The following is a 25,097-nucleotide window of genomic DNA, read 5'->3' on the forward strand; positions in this document are numbered from 1 at the left end:
ACAAATGGTGTATTACATTTTACAATTCTTCATTTACAATCGTTAATATTTTGTACCATAAGTTTCTCTAAATGTTAACATGTAACAACAATTTTACAGTAATAGTGTAAACTGACCCACAGAAGCTAGCAAAAAAAAGTGCTGAAACATGTCTGGGTAAAACTAAACTGAAAAGGCATCTTGAATAAGGCGTAATTCCACGTTCTAGTTCCTATTTCAGTTTATTTGTATGGATCTTTGCATAAGAAGTATATGTTTATTTACTTGTCTGTCTGAAGGGACGCCATGTGTCCGATCAGTTCACCATTAGACTTTGGTGACAGACCATTGGCGCATTGCAAAGATTATCGGTGCTATAGCGTTTGTTTGAAATGCCAATAATAGCTTTGTCTTTTTTCTCTTTTCTAACGCTGCCTTTCTGAATCCACAAAATGCACGAAACGTAATATTACAAAGAACGTTTTCTCTTCCTGCATATTCTGCAGCTACATGCCTGGTTTTCTCGCAGTATAACTGCCTTACCTTTCTGCAATTTGCAAAAGATGTTGTCTAGCCAAGCAGATGCAACATTTATGTGAATAAGACGCAGCTATATTCAGTTAAGGAAAGCTTATTGTTGAAAGAGTTATAACAAATTAGGTTGGTTGGAAGGGGGTCGCCTGAATGAAAGGGGGGAGAGTACGAAATTCTATGCTGGTTCGCCAGACGACAGTGCTTACTGTTGTGTGTAAAAAATGTCCTATGCACGGACACCAGAATTAAAAACGGGATTGGTTTTACAATGCCTGTATTCATGACCCTGGATTATGGTCGTTACTTCTCTCTTCCTCACGACAGCCTCACTCTGTTCACGTCACATCCACTAACTACCAGGCATGCATTATAACTTTTCTTTTCGCGTCATCAATCTTCTGCCTGATTTGATGCCGCCCGCAGCAAATTCCTCCCCTATGCCAGCCTTTTCATTACTGAGTAGCAATTTCAAAGTACGTTCCCAATTATTTGCTGGCTGTATTTCTGTCTCCGTCTTCTTCTACAGGTTTTATGACGTACAGCTCCCTCGAGTACCATGGGAGCTATTCCATAATATCTTAACGGATATCCTGTCATCATGTTCCTTCTTCTTGTCTCTGGTTTCCATTGATCACACGTTCGCCGACTCTGTAGAGAACCTCGTCATTCCTTATCTTATCAGTCCACCTAATTCTTAACATTCGCGTGTTGCACCCCATCTCAAATGCTTCGATTCCCCTCTTTTCCGATTTCTCCACACTCAATGATTCACTACCTCACAATGCTGTGCTCCAAAAGTATCTTCTTACACATTTCTTCCTCAGATTATGGTCTATGTTCGATACTAGAAAATTTCTCTTGGCCAGGAATGCCTATTTTTGCCTGTGCCAGTTTGCTTTTTATGTCCTTCTTGCACATCCATTATTGGTTGTTTTGCTGCCCAGGTAGCATAATCCTTTAATTTCATCTAGCTCTTACGTTAATTCTCTCGCTATTCCCATTTCTGTTACTTCTCATTATTTTCGTCTTTCTTCGACTTGCACTCAATGAATATTTTGTACTCATCAGACTGTTCAATCTATTCAACAGATCCTGTAACTCATCACTTTCTCTTTGTATAGCAATGTCATCAACTAATCTTATCATTCACATCCTTTCGCCTTTAGTTTTAATCCGACACTTGAATCTGCCTTTTATTTCTGTAAATGATTCTTTTATGCGTGGACTGAACAGTGAGGCGAAAGACTGCGTCCCTGGCTTTCACCTTTTAAATTCCGAACTCTTCGTTCATGGTCTTACGGTCTTATTTTCTATATTAAGTGGTTTTCACTACGGCTTACTCCTTTTCTCTCAGAATTTTGTACGTCTTGCACCATTTGACGCTGTCTAACGCTTCTTTCTGGTCGACAACTCCTATAAGCGCCTGTATATTTTACTTTAGTCTCGCTTTCATCATCACCCACAAAGTGAGAACTGCGCCTCTGGCGCTTTTAACCTTCCTCAAGTAAATCTGATCGCCATCGAACAGAAATTCAATTTTCTTTTCCACTCATCTGTGTATTATTCTTGGCAGCAGCTTGGATGCATAAGCTGTTAAGCTGATTGTGCGATAATCCTCGCACTTGTCGGCTATTACAATAGTCGGAAGTGTGAGGGTGATGTTTTTCCAGAAGACTAGTGGTATCTCACCATGCTTGTACATTCTACTTACGTGAACTGTAGTTTTTTTGCCATTTCTCCCAATGATTTTAGAAATTTCTTTGGAATGTTATCTATACCTTCTGTCTTATTTAATCTTAAGTCTTCGAAAGCACGTTCCAATTCTGATTTTAATACTGGACCTCCTTCTTTTCTCTGTCGACTTTTGTTTCTTCTTATATGACATAATCAGTCGTCCCCTTGTAGAGGCCTACAGTGTACTCTCTCTATCTATCAGCTCTGTCCTCTGCAATGAACAGTGACATTTCCATTGCACTCATAATGTTACCGCCATTGCTTTTTATTTCACCAACGGGTCTTTTGCCATTCCTGAATGCTAGTCAGCCCTTTAGACGATGATTTATTTTTCGACTTCTTCACATTTTCCATGCAGCCATTTCGCGTTCGCTTCCTTGGACTTCCTATTTATTTCATACCTATGTAAACTGTATTTCTGTATTTCTGAATTTCCCTGAACGTTTTTGTACCTCCTTCTATCGTCGATCAACTGAATTAATTCTCCTGTTACCCACGGTTTCTTCGCAATTATCTTCCTTGTACCAGTGTTTTTCTTTCCAACTTACATACTTGGCATTTTTAGAGTTGTCTACTCATCTTCAACTGAACTACCTTTTGAGCTATTCGTTATCGCAGTATTCTTAGCGTCACAGAACTTCAAACGTGTCTCTTCATTGCTTAGTAGTTTCGTATCCCACTACTTCGCAAAATAATTCTTTCTCACTAGTTTCTTAAACTTTAGCCTACTACTCATTATTTTTGCGATACGAGTCTATTTCTACTCCTGGGAGCACCTTGCAGTCATATATCAGATTTCCGACAATGAAGTATCCTGATTGGAAGCATCCAGTATCTCCCGGCTTTTTCTAAGTGTACCTCCTCCTCTCGGATTCTTGAACAAAGTATTCGCTATTTCTAACTGAAATTTAATGAAAACTCAAATAGTTTTTCTACTCTCTAATTCCTATTGAAACGATCATTTTCTCCCGCAGCCCATTTTTCCACTGCTTCCTCTGCATCCGCCTTCCAATCTCCATTACTATCAAATATTCATCTCTCTTTACTTTCTGAATTAACCATTTGATATCATCATATACTTTTTTTTTATTCCGATTTTGGCCGTCTAGGGACCGCGTTAAACAACTATTTTTCAATGTACATTTCTCCTATTGCGCTCCTCCTCTTTTCTCTTCTGCCAATATGTCTTCATCCTCTCTCTGTGCCACTCCCTTCGGTCTTCTGTCCACATTGTTCCTCCAGTTCTTCTCTTCTTCACTTCAAATCCTTCAAAATGTTGAATTTTGTCTCTCATTAAGTCTCTGTTGGTTATATCATCTTCTCCTAGACCCATCTCCTCTAAGTCTGCTTTGACTTCTTTGAACCAGGTAATTTGGGTTCTGGGGTTCTTGTCAAAAAACATGAATAATTTCTTTGTCAGCCTTTCATCATTCATTCTTTTCAAATGGGCGTAAAAGCTTACTCTTCTCTTCCTCATGGTATCTCCCACTTTCTCAATTTTGTCATACACTTCTCTATTACTTCTAAGCTTTTTTGCTATAGCTTCCATTTCCTTGTTAGTGTTCATTGCTAAACATTCAGATGCATACAGACACTCTGGCTTAATCACAGTGTTGTACTGCCTTATTTTTGCGTTAATTGATACTGACTTCTTGTTGTACGCATTCTTTGTTAGCTGGAATGCCATTTCCATTTTTCTTGTTCTTGTTTTATTTCCTTCTTTATCTGAAGCATTGGGTTGGATGATTTCCCCTAAATATTTGAAATTAGAAACCTTCTTTATCTGGCCATACTTTGTAATCATATTGTTCGGTGCCTCTTTTACATTGGTTAGGTACTCTGTCTTTTCAAAGGAGATTTTCAGTCCTGCTTTTTCTGCTGTTTCATTCAGAATATTGATTTGTTTGACTGCTTCTTCCAAACTTCCTGCCAGAATCGCTAAGTCATCAGCAAAAGCGAGGCAATCTACTTCTAATCCATCCTTTATTCTTCCTAATCTGATTTTTTGTATTCCTTCTTCAGTCGTTTTCTTCCTCCACTCTCTAATAACTTTTTCTAACATACAGTTGAATAGGGTAGGTGGCAACCCATCTCCTTGTCTTAATCCTGTTCTGATTTTGAATGGTCTGGATACCTCACCACGGAACTTTACTTTTGCATAGGTATCCGTAAGTGTTTCTTTGACGATTGCGACTGTTTTCTTGTCTGCTCCAAACTCCCTAAGGATGTTAACCAAGGTTGTTCTGTCAACGGAGTCATACGCCTTCTTGAAGTCAACAAACGTGATAAAGATGTCTTTTCCTCTTAATCGTCTATATTTAATAATTAACTTCAAGTTTAAAATTTGCTCCACACAAGATCTTCCCTTCCTAAAGCCTGCTTGGTATACACCAAATTCTTGATCAAGTTGTTTCTCCAATCTGTTTTGTAGGGCCTTAGGTAGAATTTTATACGTTACCGGAAGTAATGATATCCCTCTGTAGTTATTTGCATCGGTTTCATCCCCTTTCTTGAAGATGGGGTGGATTAATGCAGTTTTCCATTCTTCCAGTATACGTTCCGTTCTCCAAATCTCATTGATTATTCCCAGTAGTTTTTCTTGAGTTGTATTATCCACACTTTTCCACATTTCTGCAATTATCATGTCTTCCCCTGGTGCTTTATTCTTCTTAAGGTTTTTAATGATTTCTCTGATTTCTATGAGGCATGGGGGTTCAGAATTATTGTTTACTGTGTTTGGGGTGTTGGCTGGTAATTTTTCAATAGGTTCCTGACAGTTGAGGAGTTGTTCAAAATATTTTGCTAATATTTCACAATTTTCTTCATTATTCATTGCCAGTTTTCCACTGGTATCTTTAAAACACAGATTTGGTGCTACATATTTTTGTAGTTTCTGTCTGAATGTGCTGTAAAAGGATCTGTTACTGTTTCTCTTAAAATCTTTATCCATTTGTATTAGTTGGTTCTTTTCAAATAGTCTTTTTACTGATCTAATGAGTTTTGCTGTAGGAGATCTTTGCTGTTTGAACTCCAGGTAGTCCTTATCACTTTTGGTTGAGTGCCATTTCTTCCATGCCTTCATCCTTTGTTCTATATCTCATCCCACCATTTGTGTTTCTTTCTCTTTTCCATTTTTTCGACTTCTTGAGCAGATCTTATCATTCCTTCTTTTATATCTTCCCATTTATCCGAACATATAACTATGTTTTGACAGAATTCTTCTCTTTTCTCTTTCAAGATGTTTGCGTCTATCTTTTGAGTTTTCCTGTTTTGTATTTGTTTCTTTCTTTGTGGTATGACATTTAATTTGATTGTAGATAAGTAGTGGTCAGTTACAATGTTTGCCCCTTTCCGAACTCTCACATTCATTATTTCTTTTTGGTTATAGTGTGTGATGGCTATGTGATCTATCTGGAACTCTCCAATACTTGTGTTTGGTGATTTCCATGTTTTCTGTTTCTTAGGAGGTTTTTTGAAATTTGTAGACATTAATTTTAAGTTATGACCCTTGCATAGTTCTATTAATCTTTCTCCATTTCTGTTTGTCCTTTTGTGAGCCGGGTAGTTTCCTACGGTTTTTTTGTATTTTTTTTCTTGGCCTATTTGTGCATTGAAGTCCCCAAACAGTATTTTCGCATTTGATGTTGGGATTTTAGAAAGTTCGTGGTCTAGAGATTCCCAATATGTATCTACTTTCTGAGGGTTTTTCTTATTGTCATTGTTGATGGGTGCGTGGCAATTAATAAGTGTATAGGTTTTAATTAGGGCGCGGAATGTGAGAAAAGACAAGCGTTCATTAGGTGACTGGAAGTCGGTTATTGAGTTTACCCAGTTAGATTTCACGATGAAGCCTGTTCCATGGTGGGGAAGGCCTCTTCCACATGGGTTCCAGCCTTTCTTTCCTTTAAATATCCTGTATCCTTCATAATCCATTAAATCTTCATCTGTAAATCTTGTTTCCTGCAGCGCACATATTTGGATTTTATATACCTTCAAGACTTTGGTGAGCTGCTTCAGTTTTCCCGGCTTCAAGAGCGAGTTAATATTTAGGGTTCCAAAGAAATGTACGTTGTTTTTCTTCAGTTTAGAGGATTTTGAATTTCTTGAACGACATGGTGCATCAGGCTCTCTAGAATCCCTAGGCCTGATTGCGCTGCTGTTAGCGGCGGAGGATTGGTTACCTCCTGGTGTAGTTCTATCTAGAGAAATTGACATCATGCATAGTTGTTTGAAATTCAGGGGGGAGATGGCTTTTTGGGCCATTCCGAGGTTAGTTCCAGAGTGTGTGTTCAGCCGCTCCTAACATGAAGAACAGACGCTGTTTGTAGCCGCTCCTCTAGGAGTTCAGACACTACATTTCGTTAGTTTTTGGTCCGCCCTGGGTATTTGATTTCCCCAGTACCACCTATATCTAGGAGGTATTCCCCTATCCGCCACCTGGGGAGGCGCCCGATGGGGGTACTAACAACCCCACATCATATACTTTAATTCTTTGTTTTGTGCTTGCGACGTCGATATATAATTGGACTGTTGTTGTCGGTGTTGGTTTGCTGTCGAGGCTGATGAGAACAACTCTCTCACTGAAGTGTTCAAAGTAGCTCTTTTTCCGTCCTACCTTCCTAATCCAGTATATAAGAAGGATAAAATAATAGACCTGCAAAATTACAGACCAATGTCATTAACTTATGTTTGCAGAAGAATTCTTGAAAATATTCGCAGTTCGAAGATATTCAAATATAATATACTTACTGGAGACTGAGAAGCTTATGTCCACGAATCAGCATGGTCTTAGAAAGCATCGCTCAACTTGCCCTTTTTTCACATGATATACTGCGAACTATGGGTGAAGGCCAACAGGCAGATTCCATATTTATAGATTTCCGGAAAACATTTGACACGGTGTCCCATTGCTGGTTGATAATGAAGGTACAAGCATTTGGAATAAGTTCGCCGATATGTGAGTGGCTCGAGACTTCTTAAATAATAAAAGTATGTTTTCCTCGACGACAAGTGTTTCATCAGTGACAAGGGTATTGTCAGAAGTGCCCCAGAGAAGTATGAATTGACAGCTGTTGTTCACTATATACGTAAATGATTTGGAGAACAGGGTGGGCAGCAATCTGCGGGTGTAATCTGATGCCGCCGTGGTTTATGGTAAGGTGTTGAAATTGAGTGATTGTAGGGGTATACAAGACGGCATAGACTCTCTCACTGATGCAATCACAGTAACTCATTCTCCATCCTGCCTTCCTACTCCAGTATATAATATGGGTAAAAGGACATACCGGCAAAATTACAGACCACAGTCGGTGCGATTAATGGCAGCTAGCCCTAAATGTGGAAAATGTAAGTTGATGCGGACGAGTAGGAAAACCAAACCTGAAATGTTCGGATACAGTATTACTAGTGTCCTGCTCGACTAAGTCACATCGTTTAAATATCTGGGCGTGACGTTGCAAAGCGATATTAGATGAAACGACCGAGTGAGAACTGTGATAGGGAAAGCGAATGGTCGACTTCGGTTTATGGGAGACTTCTATGAGAGTAGTTTACCTGTAAAGGAGACTGCATGTAGGACACTGGTGGGACCTGTTTCCGATCCGTACCAGGTCAGATTGAACGAAAGCTTGGCAGCAATACAGAGGCGGGCCCCTAGATTTGTTACCGGTAAGTTCGAACAACACGTAAGTGTTACGGAGATGCTTCGGGAACTCAAATGGAAATCTCTACAGCGAAGGCGACATTTTTGTCGAGAAACACTATTCATATATTTAGAGATCTGGCATTTGAAGCTGACTGCTGAACAATTCTAATGCCGCCAATAGACATTGCGCGTAAGGACCACAAAGAAAAGATATGCGAAATTAGGTCTCAGGTGGCATGTAGGCAGTCGTTTTTCTCTCGCGCTATTTGCAAGTGTAACAGGAAAGGATATGATGATTTGTGGTACATGGTACCCTCCGCCACGCTCCGTTCGGTGGCTTGCGGAGTATCTATGTAGATATAGGTAACGAATCCTACGCCTATTATATAATTTCTGCGCTGTTGATACTATCCCATTCTCATTCCACCATGAATCCTTGTCTTCTTTCCACTTCACTGGCCCCCCACTAAATTTGCATAAAGCCATTGCACTTCCCTTTTCAGGTTTTATAGCTTCCATACTACAGTGAAACTTCCGACATTTCCCGTCCAGATTCGCAAAATGTTATTCTTCCGTTGGTCAATCAGTCTTTTCTCATGGTCTTCTCTCCCTTAGTAATCCATTTTTGGAGATCGGAATCGGGGACTAGTCCAAGACCTTTTGCAGATAGAGAGATCATGGTGCGTTATCAGTTACAGGTCGCATGTAGTATGGATACGGATTATGTATCCTTAGTGCAGTTCCGTTGGTCATTGCTGACTACTCCTTTAGGGGCAGTTTCCCACCCAAAGGGCAAGAGAGTGCCGGAACCTCTGCCCGCCCCTCCGTTCACTTTCAAAAGGCAGTTGGCGGAACGAGGGTGATTCCTTACGCCGGAAATCTTTGGCTGCTATTTCTGACAATTTTATTCAAAATTTAAGCACCAGCGAGCTTCGAACTCAGGATTCCAGACGTTTCGTATAATAGTTAAAAACGCTGCCCCCACACCATGGGATCGTTTCTTAACAGACTGTATGAGAAATATGCACAGTGAGATAGATCAATAATGATGTTTTGCCGAAAAGATGACGAAAATGATTCGAGGCCAGCACTTGACAAAAACGTGTCGCAGGTTTAAGCTTGAGGTTTGCTCCAGTTCATTTTCCTTAAGTTGATTTCATTATATTTTCGGGGCTCACAGACATTCATCTCTTGTAGACGATTCTGGTGTAATATGTGGAAGCGGATGGTGATATGAAAACATAACTGAATGAAAGGTAAACGAGATTCTTTATGACAAAAATAACCGTTTATTAAAAAATTGAATTGCTGTTTCTAAAGACACCTATAATGTTCTGAAAACGTTTGTAGTATAAAATACTAGTGCAGCATCTAGGAACATGTGACTCATGTTAGGTCTTTTCTTGACACAATAAATTAAATGTAGGATCACTTAACCCTCAACATACCAAGTCCAAGTGGTCAATGCTGTTTACCAAGCTGCGATCTTCTGAGGAGTCCTTGCCTTATTTCTTAATTTCTCAACGTACTAATGTAGAACGTTAATCAGATGAAGTTCTTTAAATGTCTAAATGTGTATTCAAATTAAACAAGCGTTGCTGATGTGTTGATTTATCGTCCGACCTGATGAAGTGAAGAATATACACAAATCGATTTCGTGCCATGGCAACACTAAAAACTGCACGAGGACTATTTTCGTCTCTTGTGCACATTTCAGAGACCGAGTGAGGTGGCGTAGTTGTAACACGCTGGACTCACTTTCTGGAGAACGGTGGCTCAAGCTCACATCCTTCCAACCTGATTGAAGTTTTCAGCGATTTCCATAAATCGCTTCAGACAGACGCCGGGATAGTTTCTTTGAAAGGGCACGGCCGACTTCCTTCCCCATACTTCCCTAACCCGATGGTACTGATGACCCCGATGTTTGGACCCCTCACCCAAATCAACCAACCGACCACGTTTCAGAAATTGCAAAAAGCTGCAGCAATGAGTAGCGCATCAAAAACCGCTCTCTGACGGCATCTACATCGATCCAAACTGTATTATGTTCAAAGCAGAATTTGCATTGTAATTACGAACAACGTGTGACGCTGGTGCTTTGGTAAAAGTACATAAGGTGGGCGGGGCCAGAGATGCGCATGTGGCAAAGATGAGAATTGTTTTGGTGGTATGTTCCTATGGGACCAAACTGCTGAGGTCATCGGTCCCTAGGCTTACACTCTACTCAATCTAACTTAAGCTAACTTACGCTAAGGACAACACACACACACCCATGCCCGAGGGAGGACTCGAACCTTCGACGGGAAGGGAGAGGCACGTGAACCATGTCATGGCGCTGGTGACCACGCGGCTACTCTCGCGACAATCAAATGTTTTTCCTACTTGTGAGTGTAATGTGGTAGTCCTGCATCTCCAGTTGAGAGCTTTCATGGTGAAAGAATCAGGTATGTCGTGTTACCGGTTTGACCTATGGAACCTTCAAGATATGAGGTCAGTTAGTTGTTTGGATCTTTCAATCTAAGTATTTACCATGTAATAGATGGCATCTGAACTGATGGTTACAGTTTTTCAACTGTAACAAAATTCCGACGATTTACCAACACCTCGTGTAAAGCATGTAACCTAACTCTGGCTTTAAGCTTAGTTGTTAGTTTAACAAGTTACCTTACGCGACAGTTGATATAAGAAGTTCACAAATTAGCAAAACGTGGAAAAGATCATACGAACTAGCTGTGCAAATGTCTTTTCTTTCTTCGGTTTAAATACTGAACGCGTGTGTTCATTTAGTTTATAGTCCACTGTTTCGCGTCGATCACTCAGTATTGAAGATTGGCTCTGCTTCATTTTATAAAAACTAAGAGAGGAAAGCGTCCTACAAGTCCGTGTCTCCTAAAGCGTTAGAAGAGGATTATAAACTAATAGAAAATGGATCTTTCAGTAGAAATGCAGCTAAAACACTTGATTGTAATCAACGCACAAAACTTAAAGCAGGCTGTGGAGTGGCGCTATTGTGGTGACAAAAGAAAATGTTTTCTGATACGGGGTAAACTGAACTGACGGAGCACTGTATCAATTTGGATTCTAAGCTAAATGACCTTATGTTTAAACACTCCCAACATTTAGCATGTCAGTTTGCCGAAACCAATGGCGTAAACCACCCAATCATTAAAGAAACCGTAGTGGCAGGGGATGACAGAGCTCCCTCACCATAATTTAAGTTTGAGGTAAACGGAGAAAATGAGTATCGAGAGGATAATGAGGTTCATTAAAGCATAAATGTAAATTATTTCAGCAACTTGGAAACTTTGCAATCTAAATATAATTTTCTGCAACATAGAATGTATAATGAAGACGAAAAAAAAAAACAGACGTACCGGAGAAACTGCAGAAAAAATGTGACAAGAAAAGGTCTAAAAGTTGAAACGTCCCCTTTGAACAATTTATACAGGACTGTGCTTAACCTGACACACAATATTTTGTTAGCGCAACGCAATCTGACTTTCAAAAATCCCTACAAAAGAATGGCCCTGACTAACATTAAACTATACCTTTCACAAATCACTTACCTCACAAAAATCTTCGCTGCTCAAGCTACTGCAATACAGCGAGCGCCACTACTGCCAGCTAAATAAAAGATTCAAACTATAGAAGGCACTAACTACTGATAGGGATAGTTAGCAAATGGAAGATATTAATAGAGAGCAAACAATGTATTTACCTTGATATCATCATATATAAATATAGCAGTTCATGACAAATTACAAATCTCCGCCATCTCTCTCCCCACATCCACCACTGCTGGCGGCTCACCTCCAACTGCGCAACGCTACGCGCTGTTCACATCCAGCTGCCGCTGCCCAACACTACAATGGCAGACAACAATGCAAACTAGCCACAGACTGCACACAGCACAGCCAGTGATTTCATTTTCATACAAAGAGCGCTACGTGGCGGCGGCATTACCAATATAAGAACCTAAACAGCCTACTTACATAAAGAAAACATAAACAGCCTACTTACATAGCCCCCATGCTCCCCACAAAAAATTTTTACAAATGGTGTTGGGCACTGGCCAATACAGATTTGACAAAAATTTTTCACAATTACAGTAACAAAGATATAAAATGTACACACTTATTGATACAATGTTGGTCAAAAGCTAAAAATTTTGTCACAGTCCATAAAGACAGTCCTGATCATTCATTACGGTAAAATATAGTGTTTGTCTCAAAGTCTGAGCAGTAGAAGAAAATGCACACGGAAGTAGTGGATTTCCATGCAGTCTTGAAGAAGTAGTGTTGTCCTTCCAACGGAAAGACAGTGCTGACTCTCGACATGCAGACAAGTATTGGGTCACAACAGAGCAAACCCACTGCAGAGTCAGTCGAAGTTTTGATGAATATTGGTAGGTCATCACAGAGCAGACCCACTGTAGTCCTGGTAGAGATGACCAGCAGCCATCTGTTGCGATTGTGCAGGTGCACATTCACCATCGAAGAGTCTTGCGGAGAATATAGCAAGTCCATAACCACCACTTGTGCACTCACAAAGTTTTTGGAATTGTCCTTAGAACCAGCAATGCTGTTATTCAGTCCCTTGCTGAATTATTAACACACGTGCAAACACTATCAGTCCCTACTTCTCACATAGTGTCCATGTACTATGACCAACAGAAATGTGTGCAGTGAAATGTTACTCAACTTGAAGAACTGGTAACAATTACAATTTGGTAACATAAGAATACAATAACAAAGGTACAAAATACATCATTAAAAACATAACAATACAGATAACATTTGTAGTAATATGGGCTTTACAAAAGAATCGAAATAACATATACATCAGTGTTACAGGAATTATGAGATAAGTACATACATAAAAGATCAGAATAGTTATTGAAACATCAATTTCACACGTGAGCATTGAACAGAACAGAATTAATAATGTCTAACATCTTTACAAAGTAAACAACATATTATTAATGCCAATTATATTCGAGGATAACAGTATTCCTCATCATAGTGAATGTAGCTTAATATTAAAAGAAGAAAAAATTCTATGAAACTACACAGAGACAGGAAGAAAACAAATACACAAGGGTACACAAACACATAGTGGGATAACACCAATAGGAAAGGACAGGGTTCGTTTTCAGTGTAACATTTGGTACTGCAGTCCAACCCAAAACTTCATATATCTTTCCTCTTATTTCATCCTTTGTTTCCACCAAAAAAATTCTATCTAAGCATGCTTTCTGTATTTATATGTTCACACATTTCTTACCTCAACATTTATTTCCAAGAAAATCCTACCTAAACCTGTTTTCTCAATGCATTTCTTCCAATTCATCGCAACTCATTCTCTTAGAGGCTACCCCCTCTTAAGCTAACTTAAATCTACTGAGCTCAGATATTAAACTAAGGAACAAGGCAATACAGCAGCACATAAAACAATTAATATAAACAGCAATAAAAAAATGGAAAATCGCAAAGCAAGCTACAGTAAATCTAAATTAACAAAAAAAAATGCAAAATTACAACTAATATGAGCCAATGTGCAGCAACAAAAAAATAAATCTGGCTTAGCAGAGTAACACAAATTAAAATTCAGTAGCACTATGCCTGGCAAACAGCAGCTTATATCTAAACATGATATAGCTCAAGCAGAAAAAATAGTACACTAAAGATAACAATGCAGATAAGAGAAATGTATAATCACATCTTAATGTCTAAGTAATTAAAGTGGTGCACCACAACAACTGATTGTAAAAAGAAATATTACCATGTACTTGAAAAGAAAATTATGTGTTACTGTTACTAGTTCCTTCTTATTGTTCTTTCCTTTCCAAGTGCTCCTTTTTTAAAGAATGTGGATCATAAAATAATTATTTAATAGATCTGTTGACAGAAAGTATTCACATTAGCAAATGCATTTCATTTTATAAAAGCAATGCTGCAACACAGCTGGAAACCAGATATCAAATGAAATAAGCAACTATGAAAAGCAAAGCATAAAAATATCATTCAGTAGTCATGTGACATTTCAAAAGTTAGTAGAAATTCTCTTAACTCTCATAGAAATACGCTTGTCGTAATCAGGTGTGCAGATGTAAAAATATTTCTCGTCATTTCATTAGGCATTTCAGTAAATATCATAAATTACGAGCTCCACAGTATGCTTTCAACAAGGAAATGTCAATAGCGAGTATAATGGAAGTAATGCATTTGCAATATTTTCTCTAAAGGAATGTCAATGGCGAGGATAAAGGCCTGCCTTTTTTTTCTACCTGTGCTTCCGGAAAGGCAAACCCTAATGGCTTGTTCTCCAGGTGTTTGACACAGCTGTGTGCCCACGACGCATTACGTGCAGGTGGTCACTTAACTTTCTTACGGAAATATTTACGACAGCAGTTTCCGCTACAGTGACAGTCTCACATAAAAATATTTCACAGGTCAAGAATTAGCGTTGCAAATCTGTAGAAACAAAATCCTATAAATATAACAGCGTCCAAAAAAAAAATTCGTCAGCATTGTGATACAGTCACACATTTACACACATTTCATAACTCTTAAAGTACGATTCTTGGTTTCCAACATACTTCTTATTCCTCATATACGGTAGCATCATCTTATTGATCATAAACGTATCTCAACAGCATAATACACATTGTCGTCGTAATAATAACATCATAACACCTCAGTCAACTCTCAAAATCGTCGTAGCTTCCTCCAATAATTTCAAAACCTAAAAAAATTCTCTGCTCATTTCAATAGTGTCATCCACCTCAAACGTACTTTAAAAATCATGATCTCACATCAAATACATCATTCAAAGCTCTCATAGCATCACAATGTGTCCGAAAAAATATGATCAGTTTACAAAGTACAGACAAAATACAGTTTCATAAGTGTGAAGTTACCCAACTTTGTAATTGCGTAAACATGTGTCACTGATGTAATAAAAAAAGTTTATCTCTCAGTTAAATGATCAGATAGCTGTGTAATTTGTGTGTTAGAGAAATATGGTACCGATGTGTAAAGTTGTATAAGCAAATACCATATTAGCTAGGGTTCCTTGTGGTTGCCACACACATGGTACACAAAGTAAGCGTGTACTCCCCTGAGGATTAATGTAATTATACCCTCAGGTGTTACAGATTACAGCAATGGAATGAAATGTATCACGGAAAACTTTCTTTGTAATTCAAAAATCTTTAAAAATAAACGTTTTAAGTACAAAATTAATCACTCAAATACGTGTACTGTAGCGCTAAATGTGCGTCTTGTTGCAACATAATCTGTGTGGAAGTGTCGTAGTTATCGGCCTCCGAAAGCTAAGTTCTGCATAAGTCAATGTACTTACCTCATAATACACAAAAGTGAAATGCTTTGCGTATAGATATCGTAGTTATTACGCTTATTGTTGTGATGAAGAAAGTACTGTACAGTAAAGTATTGTTATGCCACGAAAAAGGCTGTCTCATTGTTGCTATACCACAAAAGTTACTACTAAAACAAGTTTTTCTTCCTAGAAGAATTCAGAAAACTGTGCAGATATAAAACAGATACACTGCAAAAGCAACATTGTGAATTGTCACTCATTAGTAGCGTCGTGATAACATCGTGTAGCTGTCACATAAACTAACCACTGTGTCCTCTGGTATCTCACAGAAAGTACTTTAAACCCAGAATGTATTTTCAAGTAAACCAAAAATTGCATTAAAATCTCATTAGCAGTACCAGTATGTGTCCTAAGTACGTAAGCCTGATAGTCGTTACGTAATTGTGCAACTAACAAGCAAGAATGTACAATTAACAACACTGTGTCGTCTGTTCATTATAACAATGCATTCGTAATTTCTGTTTAAATACGTTCTCTTGGTTCTTGATTGGATATTTAACTTCAAACATTGTTGTATGTTAACAGATTCTAAATCTGACAAAGCATACCAGAAATGTGAAGTGAAAAGTTTTATGGCAAAGACAAAGTTAAAAAGCATATTATCTTTCAATAAACGGTTTTACATGTGAAATGTGGTGTAAACCATTACTCTTCCTAGTACGCAGAGTTTCAACTTCAACGCAATTATCATGTGGTATACGTCGGATTCTGTAAGGTCCATTCTAAACTAGAAAGAATTTGTGACTCAAGTGTTTCTTCTTATGTGACAATGAATGAGCTTTAATGAGAACTTTCTGACCAATATACAATTTCTTTGCATTTGCTTTACCATGTAGTTTTCTCCTTTTGTCTGCTGCAGATTTTATATTTTTAAGAGCCAAATCAATTATGTCTTTGTGTCGAAGTTTACGTGTATTTGGGAAAGGTACAAGCTCTCTGATTCTGTTCGGTGGTTCTTCATTCTTTAGTACAAGAGTGGGTGGTAAAGCAGTGGAATCATGAGGCATTTCATTCAGCACATTTTGAAATAAGTGTAAATATCTGTCCCAATGCTGATGCTTTCTGTGACAATAAAGTCTGCAAAGCTTATTGATTTCTTTCATAATCCGTTCAGACGGGTTACAATGTGGTGAGTACAATGAAATAAAAACAGGTTTGATTTTATGGTTGCGAAGCATGCGTGACCAAACAGTAGATCTGAATTGCGGTCCGTTATCTGAAATGACTTTACTAACGTGTCCAACTTCACGTAAGAAATTTTTAACAAAGGCGTTGGATACAGACCGTCCAGTGGCTTTACGTAACGGTGTGAAAGAAACAAATTTTGAAGTAAGTTCAACAGCGACTAGAACGTACGAAAATCCATTAGATGTTCTGACAAGCGGTCCCAAGAGATCAACAGCAGCAAATTCTTTTAATTTAGAAGGAATGATAGGAAACAGCGGAGCACTATGGGAGATAGTAGATGGTTTCGCCTTTTGACAAAGTTTACAAATAGACAAGACTCTTCGAATTCTCTTTTCCATATTGTTAAAATAACAAGTCGTTCGAAGAATATGATGACATTTTCGTGGGCCAAAATGTGCGTAGCTGAAATGAATGTACCAAATGAGCTTATTAACAAAATCGTCTGGAATGCAAAGTACCCATAGCTTGTCATCAACAGTGCAGCGTTTGAAGAGTATGTTGTTTCTAACCAGGTAATAATGCCGAATCTGTGTGTGTGTCTTTTCATGCCATTTACTTTTGATGTCTCTCCAAATCGGATCTTTATCTTGTTCATGAGCAATGTCTTTTAAAGATGTGGTGATGAAGTTTTCAAAGGCGACTTTCTGAATGTAAAGAATACTGAAATTTTTCTCGAGGTTGCCTTCTTTGTTACATTTCTCAAGCCCAGCCGGTGCGCGTGACAGTGCGTCCGCAACAATGTTCTCCTTGCCGGGAATGTAGACTATTGTGAAGCGGAATTCTTGGAGAAACAATGCCCAAAGTTTTAACCTGTCATGATTTAATTTTGAAGACATAAGAAATTGTAATGCACGATGATCATTGTATACTTTTACGTGCTTACCAGAAAGAAAGAAACGGAATTTGTTAAATGCCCAAACGATTGCTAAAGCTTCTAATTCAGTAACGGAATAACTTTTTTCAGATTTTGTTAGCACTCGGCTAGCAAAAGCAATGGTTTTCTGAACGGTAGTGTCATTTTCTATGGCTTCTTGAAATAAATGGGCACCAAGACCGACTTTAGAAGAATCCGTGCTAAGGCAGAAATCTTGTGATAGATCTGGATGAGCTAATATTGGCGCATGAAGTAACGCTTCTTTTAAAGAATCGAATTCCAACTGTGCTTGTTCGTCCCAGTTCCAAATAGTATTTTTTCCAGTGAGAGAACAAAGTTTTGGTGTAACAAGAATTTGCATATTCAGAAAACGACGGTAAAAATTTACGAGACCTAGAAAACTGCAGACTTGTCTTTTTGTAGATGGAACTGGAATGGCTCTGATTGCTTCTAACTTTTCAGGATCCGGCTGAATGCCTTCAGAAGAAATAATATGTCCCAAAAACTTCACTTTTGTCCTACCGAATTCAGACTTTTCCAAGTTAACTGTAATTCCAGATTCTGCAAAAATGCGTAACAAACTGTTGAGGATGCGATTATGTTGTTCCCATGAAGCTTCTGCTATTAAAATATCGTCCACATATAAGGTGATGTGACGTTTTAAGAACTCAGGCAATATGGAATTTAGCCCGCGAATGAATGCTGCTGAAGAGATGTTCAAACCAAAGGGAAGTTTCAGAAACTGATAACAAACGCCGAAACAAAGGAAAGCTGTGTATTTTCTACATTCTGGATGAAGTTCGATCTGATAAAAGCTGGATCTGAGATCAATGGAAGACAACACTTTTACACCATTAAAATTTTGAAGAAGTTCTTCCATCGTCTGCGGCCTGTCTGTTTCAGGAATAATGATAGTATTGATTTGTCTCGAATCCAAGACAAGCCTGATCGATCCATTTTTCTTCTCAACAACATGTAATGGATTGTTGTATGAGCTTACTGCAGGCTCAATAATGCCCTCGTCAAGCATAGATTGTATTTCTGTTCTAACACGGTCCCTATAATGTGCTGGAATTACATATGGTCTAACACAGAATTTAGTATGCTCACGAACACGAAATTGGTATTGAAATCCCTTGATTGTTCCCGTTTTATGAGTAAAAACTGTGGAATGTTCTTGTAAAATCTCAAAAAGGTCCTGCCTATCAGTGTCATTACAATTCTCAATTGTTTGAATTTTATTCTGAATTAACTTATTAGTGTCAAATGCGCCGTCGACATCATCCCTGTCAGTACTTGCAGAGTGATTGTTAGTGGCTAGTTCCGTAGAAAATTCCGATCTGTTGTCTAACAGAAGGTAAAGCCGATTGATTTCTTCGTCATGGTTTGAGAGCCAATCTTCAAATTTCAAAGCTATTGACTTACCTTCTTTCTCTAAACTTATTTCAGCATCGTGAAAGTTTAAGATTGCTTTGTATTCATTCAAAAAGTCTACTCCCAATATAATTTCCGTCGACAATAATGGAACAATGAGAAAGTTCATAGAGAAGCTGTGGCTTTGACAAAAGAATTCTAAATTGGTTTGTTGGCGTACATCTACACTTTTTCCAACGATTGCACCTTGTAATTTAATCTTACGTAACGGAAGTGTGGGGCAATCGTTCGATTTGTTGCATTTGCTAAAGGCTGTTTCACTGATTACTGAAATGGGACTGCCAGAGTCAAGTACTGCCGTAAATTTTACGTCATTTACTGTAATGTGAATCACAGGATATGCAATGTTGTTATGTTTTACGTCGTGTTCTTGGAGTAAGATGTCCCTAATGTCTTCCATTTTTACGTAATTACTAGCTACGGCAGCTGCGTCGTTAGTTTCATGCGTGCGTTTTATGGCTGCCTGCGGTGTGAGTCATTGCCTATTGTCTCTTTGTTGGCGCGCGTCGTTATTGGGATTTGGAGACCTAACTTCTACAAATTCACCGTGACGAGAGGGCCCTGCCCTGTTTAAATCCCGCCAGTTCTGATGCAATTCGGGTCTGTCGTTACGATCACATCGTCTGTCGTCATGTCGGTAGTTCCTGTAGTTTCTTTCTTGTCGGTTAAGTGGTGGAGAATTTCTCCCTGAATCATAACTGCGTGCTGGACCATTGCGTCTCAAGTTATTCTGTCTCCCGTAATAATAATTGTTTTGGTTCCCATATTGTCTGTTTCTCTGATTGTCTCTGTGATAGTCATTACCGCGGAGAGGTGATCTTTCCCTGTAATTATTACTACTCTGCCAACGGTTGTCATACGGGTGGTGTCTGTTTTGGTCACGATTTGTGTTGTGAGAATAGCCTCGTCACGTCCAGTTATTATCGAGGAATTGTGACGGATGTGACCTGTAATTGTTGTGTTCCTGTTTCCGCATTCCGCGATTGTCAGTGTCAATTTCCAATTCTTGTAACAGTCCCTGAAAAGCTTCAATGTCGTCTTTGCAACGTCCTGCCAAAATAATGTGTCGTAAATGTTCAGGCAATTTGATTAAGCAAATGCGGATAAGTTCTGAGGGGCTGTATGGGTTTGACAGGTACTGATTCTTGTGCAACATGTCTTCAAAATATTTCATAAGACTGGAAAATTCAGATTGTTCGAAACGTTTCATCATTATGATGCTTTGTTTTACTCGGTCTTGTGTGGCCTGAGACCAATATGCTGAGAGGAAGGCATGGTAAAACTCTCCTTCACTGTGGCAATCGTGAATGACCGACCGCATTCTTACAGCTGGTTCATTCTCCAAGTAGCCACAAATAAATTCTAATCTGTGTTCTAACGACCAGTTGGGAGGAAAACAATGAGAGAATTGATGGAGCCATGCTTGTGGATGAATGTCGTTGCCAGAATTCTTAAATGTTTTGAATTTACGTGTAGTAATGAACAGCTTATAGTCAAAATCATCATGTCGGCGAGTCGCATATCGGTCATTGTTAGGTCGTGTCGGCCGTTCCATATCAAAATTCGGTGCACATTGCCAATTTCTTTCATAACTTCCGAAATGCCCTGTGTTATTATTTTGTGGCTGTTCCGTATTTCTGTGTCCCTCTTCCCGTATTGGGGCGCGAGTATCCACTGAAATACGTAATTCTTGAATTACCTGTGTCAGCTGATCTTGTACTTCCCGGATTTCTCTTTTGTACTGTGTATTGATTTGATTTTGATTCTGTTTGAATTTTCTAATTTGTTCATACTCTTCTGTGTCAGTGAAGGCTACAGGTGTTGTGTTATTCAGATCATCATCTACCTGTGTAGATAAGTTAGTGAACTGATCTGAAAGTTCAGCTACTTTATCCGATAGTGAAATTATTTCCTCTGTATGTTTTTCTGAACCAAGTTTCAGAGTATCTACTGTGTCCTTTAAGATTTCCTGAGTTTTTGCAAGTTGCGTAACCGAATCGGTAGATGCAACTGAGTCAAATTTAGCTTGCAAGGTCTCATGATTTTCATGAACAATAGTTTGCAGTTCTTTTATGGCTGCTTCGTGATTCCGTAATGCATTTTCATGCCGCGAAAAAATAGGTTGAAAATGCTCACAAATTTGAGTTTTTACGTCATTACAGACTTTTTGGCATTTCGATTCGATGTTATGTAACTCAGTGGTTAAATCTTCACGTGTTTGTTCAAGTGTAGTGTCTAACTTTTGTAGTTTTTGTCCCATTTGTTGCATTAACTGTAATAACAATGCACTGGTGTCTGAAACATGTTCCTCAGTGCTTTTCGGCAGTGAAGTTGCACCGGCAACATTCACATGTTGACAAGCGGAATATGTGTCTTGACTCATTTGGGAAAACGGTGAGGACGCAAAACCTGAATCTACAGTATTTGCAAAATTGTGTCCTGTCATTTCGGATTCCTGAGGCGAGCTGTTGCCGACCGATCGATCGATAATGCTTCCCTGTTCACTACCTGTTTCACTGTCTACACCATTGTTTGCAGCCCGCTCCATTTCCCTATGCACAATTACCAAATTACTACTTTGAACATCAGTTAATTCATTACTCGGTGGCGCTAACACACTGCTTTCATTTTCACTGTCATTTCTCAGTTTACTTTGGAGCCTAGTATTACGTTTTTCACACGCCATTATTGTCACAATATTTCACACGACAACACAGAAAAGCGCAATTTGAAGAGCAAAAATAAGAGAACACATTAACATAACACTGAAAATAATATCTAGTTAATTGCAGCTGCGAAATACTTGGTGCAAATCTACATGCATGCCACAACTGTTTTACTGTACAACAATGAAAGACTGCAACTACAAAGGAGATTTTCTCTACAATTACGCGCTAGCAATAAACAAAATCTACACTAATTACACAAACTACAACAAAAAATCAGAAGATTCCAGTGAGGTATCCTCTGCTAAGGGTCGACATATGAAACGTCCCCTTTGAACAATTTATACAGGACTGTGCTTAACCTGACACACAATATTTTGTTAGCGCAACGCAATCTGACTTTCAAAAATCCCTACAAAAGAATGGCCCTGACTAACATTAAACTATACCTTTCACAAATCACTTACCTCACAAAAATCTTCGCTGCTCAAGCTACTGCAATACAGCGAGCGCCACTACTGCCAGCTAAATAAAAGATTCAAACTATGGAAGGCACTAACTACTGATAGGGATAGTTAGCAAATGGAAGATATTAATAGAGAACAAACAATGTATTTACCTTGATATCATCATATATAAATATAGCAGTTCATGACAAATTACAAATCTCCGCCATCTCTCTCCCCACATCCACCACTGCTGGCGGCTCACCTCCAACTGCGCAACGCTACGCGCTGTTCACATCCAGCTGCCGCTGCCCAACACTACAATGGCAGACAACAATGCAAACTAGCCACAGACTGCACACAGCACAGCCAGTGATTTCATTTTCATACAAAGAGCGCTACGTGGCGGCGGCATTACCAATATAAGAACCTAAACAGCCTACTTACATAAAGAAAACATAAACAGCCTACTTACAAAGTAATAGTAATAATACAACTTGTTTCTTTGTATTTAAATTAGTGGTATATTAGTGCCACATTTTTATGATTAATACGATCACGATGATGAAGACAATGATGAAGGTGGAGGTGATGTTTTTGTCATAGTAAAACATTATGTAAGTGAATAAAGGCAGTACCTGAAAAATACCGTAATTCTGCTTTAGTCTGTCATAATAATTTCCTTTTGTGTGGAATTTTGACCTATAACAAAAGGATGTTAATTCCAACCCTGCGGAAAAGATTAATTTTCTTCATTTGCAACTCTATGTTTAATGTATTACACAAGCAATCGTCAGCTACTGATAACGTGTAAAGTATGATCCTAGGTGTGCGATGTACAATTTTCATTGTCATCTAACATAAAAGCAGAAGGGAAAAATACAAAAGTGTTAAGTGCACGCCTATCCTACAGTATCTACAATCCTCAAAGAACATGGTGAGAACAACGGATATTGTGGGTGCGAGCTCAGTTGCCTGCGTCGTTCCGGAAGATGTTGTATTAACAACAGTTAATGACCGGGGACACTTAACTTGTCGATTTTTATTGTGAAACGATCTCGTTCATTCGAATTCCTATCAGTATATTCGTTGACGGTACCACTTCTGAATTCAGTTCAGGGCTATCTTCAGAATCTCACCACATTTATCAATCATGGCCAGGTAAACTGCTGAAACTTCCAGTATTGTTCTGTTGAAAATCCTCGTTGTCTTCGTCAGGTGGAAAGTGAGCTTCGATGCACTATAAACGTGTGGTGCGGGGTAGTGAACCATCAGCTCATAGGACTGTTTTTCGTAGATGGAACACTGAACGCGAGGGAGTTGGCAGCCTCCTAACGGATTATCATCCACAGATGCTGGAAGACGTTCCTCTGCAGACCAGGGGGAACCTGAGATACCTGTCGAGCCCATACTGCACGGAGTATTACGGCATGTCTTCACGAACTGCATGACTTCACGAACTATTTCCGGATAGTCGGAGTGGACGCAGAGGACCTCTACCTCGTTCGGCCTGTACCTCAGATTTGACGTGTCTAGACTTTTTTCTCTGCTTAAAGCTAAAAGACGCTGTCTGCAAGGACATTGTAACTACACCTGATAATAAGCAACGAAGTAGTACGTACTGCAACCTGTTCGGAGATCGCTTCTGGAATGCTAGAAAGTGTGCAGCAGTCGTTCTGCACTGGAAAAATGTATTACTGCTGCCTGTGGTCATTTTAAACACAATCTGTGATGGTAAATTGTCTCGATGCTGTTCAGAATCCACATAATTACTGTATGCACTTGTGTTGTTCTTTAGTGTGTCCTACCACATTTATTGTAGAAGTGTCGGTACGGGAACTGTTCAAAATACAATACCTCGTAAACGTCTCTCGCTAGAATACAGCAACACAAAAAACATGCAATTTAAAAGTATTATTACAGTCTGTCGATTGGCTAACAATAAGGGCATCTGGCTACCAGTCCGTTCTGTAAAATTCGCGCATCTATAGCACTTACTATTTCCACAATATTTGCGGTGCATATTTTAGATGATTCAGTGTTTTAACTGATGAGCGAAAAAAATATGACCACTGCCCATCACGAGGTTGAGAGCTCCTGGTGGTGTTGTGGGAAGGTGATGCAATAAGGATGGAATGTAAGTGGAAGAGAGACGGATAGGCAGTCATTACACAGAAGATACTGGCTGCAAATGCGGAAATACTCCAATATAGGCAGTACTGACAAAGACCACTTTGTGGCGCTGCAGCTGGAAACGAGAACCTCGGATATGGCTGACTGTCGTGAGCGCCTCGCAATAGGACAGAGTACAAATCAAAGAACAAGGAATCTTAGAAAGTCCAACCACATCATGGTAGTACAATCACATGTGCCGGCCGGAGTGACCGAACGGTTCTAGGCGCTTCAGTCTGGAGCCGCGCGACCGCTACGGTAGCAGGTTCGAATCCTGCCTCGGGCATGGATGTATGTGATGTCCTTAGGTTAGTTAGGTTTAAGTAGTTCTAAGTTCTAGGGGACTGATGACCTCAGATGTTAAGTCCCATAGTGCTCAGAGCGATTTGAGCCAATCACACGTGGCGGCAAGTGAGAATAATGCCAGCTGTACTGTATCACCATATGTACGCAAATTAGACAAAAAAATATCGGAACAGGATCACAGTTCACTTTACCTAACATATCACAGAAAAAAAATTAGATTCAAGACCATTAAGAATTAAGGTCGCTCATTTCAACACCATAACTAGTACAAGCGGACCTTAAGGAAGATCAGTTCGTATTCCGTAGAAATATTGTAACACATGAAGCAATACTGACCCTACGACTTTTATTAGAAGCCAGATTAAGGAAAGGCAAACCTACGTTCCTAGCATTTGTAGACTTAGAGAAAGCTTTGACAATGTTGACTGGAATACTCTCTTTCAAATTCTGAAGGTGGCAGGGGTAAAATACAGGGAGCGAAAGGCTATTTACAATTTGTACAGAAAAGAGATGGTAGTATAATAGTCCAGGGACATGAAAGGGAAGTAGTGGTTGGTAAGGGAGTGAGACAGGGTTGTAGCCTCTCCCTGATGTTATTCAATCTGTATATTAAGCAAGCTGTGAAGGAAACAAAAGAAAAATTCGGAGTAGGTATTAAAATCCATGGAGAAGAAATAAAAACTTTGAGGTTCGCCGATGACATTGTAATTCTGTCAGAG

The sequence above is a fragment of the Schistocerca piceifrons genome, chromosome 6 (assembly GCF_021461385.2).
Source record: "Schistocerca piceifrons isolate TAMUIC-IGC-003096 chromosome 6, iqSchPice1.1, whole genome shotgun sequence".
In the NCBI taxonomy this organism is placed as follows: domain Eukaryota; kingdom Metazoa; phylum Arthropoda; class Insecta; order Orthoptera; family Acrididae; genus Schistocerca; species Schistocerca piceifrons.